The sequence below is a fragment of the Apteryx rowi genome, unplaced genomic scaffold (genome assembly GCF_003343035.1).
Source record: "Apteryx rowi isolate R43461 unplaced genomic scaffold, aptRow1 scaffold_682, whole genome shotgun sequence".
NCBI classification, from domain to species: Eukaryota; Metazoa; Chordata; class Aves; order Apterygiformes; family Apterygidae; genus Apteryx; species Apteryx rowi.
Genome location: NW_020450963.1, coordinates 122,492 through 125,672, shown reverse-complemented (window position 1 = coordinate 125,672; position 3,181 = coordinate 122,492).

Here is a 3,181-nt window from a genome sequence, read left to right as displayed (position 1 = left end):
TTAATGCACGTTTCTTTGATATACTGCAGTATCTCACAGATCTCCCTCTGCAGGGATTTAAATGTTCATCAGCAAAACTATTTTCTCAGTTCTGAGTTCTTATATGAAACCTCACCTCCATCACTCCTCCAAATCCTCCAAATCTTAACGCACATCAAGAGTGAAAAGCTTACAAGCTATTTTAATTGTAAGGATACACAGTAATATTTTTTCATTTATACATTTCTCTAGAGTATAGGTATTTATTTCAGAACTTCAAATTATCTTTTGCTGCGTGTCAGTTAAATGGATATTGAATTCACGGTGATAAAACGTTTCACTAGTCCTCTGGCACTAGCATTTTCTAGCATAATTGAAATTTGAATTGTATATAGCATAAAGCCTAACTATCATTGTAGATAATTGCAGTGATTTTATGCATTTGTTATAAACCAAATATGCTAGAATAGCCTTAGATAACTTAGCATGATGCATAGTTGACCTTATTACATGGTTTCCTGAAGTGTGACAGCAGACTAGTACTTTCATGTAAGCAATGCAGATAGTAAAGGTCAAGGAATGAAAATGACTATGCCAACAACAAATCTGACTTTCGGCACTGTAAAGTGAAAGCCATTACTGATAATGTATATTATTACAGCCAAGACATAATGTAGGGCTTGAATCTATGCAACATAATTTATTTGATTTATTTCAATTTACTCTTATTTTTTTGTGCACTTAAGAATGGGGATTGGTTACATAATGGAGAAGCAGGAGAATATATTGTTCCCCACCCATTCTTTGTCTGAAAGACAATTTGATATTTTTTCCATGGTTTGAATTACTTTTTAAAAAACTAAGCTGAAAAATGATTTGCCTTTTTTTCTGTGTTGAGCATAGCTCAGGAAAAATTGCTATGATACAAAAAGCCTGATGGCCTGTATATTAGAAGCCATAGATGTAGAAAGAATCAACGTTTTCTCAGAAAGGATTAAGAATGCTTTACAGCAACTGCATTCTGAGGAGTAAAGTCATTAGTTAGATAAAAGCAGAAGAATGAAGGTACGGGCTGGGGTTTTTGAAACTCATTTTATTCTGTTAAGTAGCTCAGTAGGCCTTCTCTGTTCTAGAGATTAGCTTCACCATTGGAGGAAGCTACTGATATGAATCCTAAGGGCCCTGACACACACCCTCTTGTGATTCTTTTGGGGGAAGTTTTAGATATTAAAGCTTCTAGCAAGCTTTGTCTTGTCTCCCTGACACAGGTTACCAATGGAGTAGCAAGGGCAGCAGGATGGTAAATGGCACTGTAGATCAGCCATAACTCAGTTTTCTCTCTGGCATTTTAAAACCTGCCACAACTTGTTACAATTAAAATGAGCTGGGTTAGGAAAGACTAAGCAGTAGTATTTAAAAGGTTTAAGATGAATTGCCTCATTGCCTCATTTTGACTGAAACAGATTAGGCAACACTCACACACACAGCTGTGTTGTCAGGCCAGGTAATAAGTTCCAGGTCAGGGTGATGAAGAGCAGTAACCTATTTTCGCTGGCACAGCTGAATCCAGGTGAGGATGTCTATTGGCAGCCACAGTGTCCTTGGGTCATGGTTCCGTGACATTAATACCATATCCATCCCTTCCAGGATCACCTGGCAGTAGAGATTTGAGCCAGTTCAGGCCTAAGTGTATAACTACATTTCAAATGGGCACTGCTGAATTAGCATAGGCAGATGATAGTTGTTTTCTGCCAGTATGAATCCTGGGCAGGCTGCCTCGTAGTTCAGATTTCATTGTGTCAATTGCGACAAAGCAGCAAGGCTGGCTTATTCTCTGCGGGAAAGCAGTCCTGGTGCCTTGTGGGGATGTTTGCATGGGGCTTCTCTAGGGGGTCTAGTTTTCTCTTTCTGAAATCAGCAGTCTCTCAGAAACAGCATCTAATCATTGCCAGGCTGCCATTTACATCTTGACGCTGAAAGAGTGGTACACCATTTTCATCTCTTTGGTAAGTGGCAACAGCTGCATGAATCTATGCTTGACAGTGGTTGTACAACTGTTGTACACAACTGGGACAAGACTTTTTGCTCTAGGAACAAGTTTTCCTCATCCCATCATGGATCACACACAGCAAAGGAGGGCACATACTGAGATGGAGCTGCAAAAGGCACAACTGGCCACTTTGATAGAAATTCATTCTTACTATAAATGGCAGCTACTGATGACTGTGCTCATCTCATTCTTAATGTGATGCAGGAGGTAATCAAGATCTGAGTGACAGTAAGCACTGAGAATAGGCATACTATGGTCATTTAAAATCCTGGCAAATCCTGACTCCCTCTAAGGACAACACAGAGGAGGTCTACAGGCTTGTTTCATGTGCTTTCCCAAATGCATGGGTACTGCTGCTCAGTCATATTTGTATCCATTGTACTCTCACCACAGCCTTTTTACTGATAGCACAATTCATCATCAAGAAAGGGTGTCATGCTGCACCAGTCAGCATGAATGCTTCACTGCTGAGACTTCCAATTGTTCTGGCAGGTTTTTTGGCAAATCTCTACAGTTCTTGAGTGGAATCCATGTGTATCTTGAGTGTATCTGGAGTGTACATACAACTCCTGGGTATCATGCCTGCAGACTAATAGGTGCATGATGCTAGTCCCGTTCAAGTCTGCAGAGTCGTGACATCACCCTTTCCACTTGGCAACTTGACTTACTCCTGATGCCCTATTTCGTGGGCCCATTCACTGACATCTTCAGTGATCACCAGGATCAGTTTGTTACTGTCCAAGCTGATGGCTATGTTATATGCAACCTAGAGGGATTGCCCTTTGTTGTAATACTAGTATCTGCTTCCTTTTGCTCTCTCCTGACTATGCTCCAGGAATGCCATGGTTTCCCTTTAAGATAATTATGATAATGTTTGGCTTGTTGAATTGTCCTTCCCTTCTTCAGGACAACAGCAGCAATCTATGGAGGGTCAAAAGATAATCCTTCTGTACTGAGGAGTGGCATCTGGAGGATATTACTTTACCAGTTCAGGCTAAAGGTCAGTTACAGTTTTTCAAGTTGTAATGTATTAGCAGAAATTCCATGCACGATCAATGATTGTTCAGTAAAGTAGTAGATAGAGATGTAAGCTCCAACCTACTCCAATTCACTTAATTTCACCTTTCTTTTTTTTCTTTTTTTTTTTTTTTT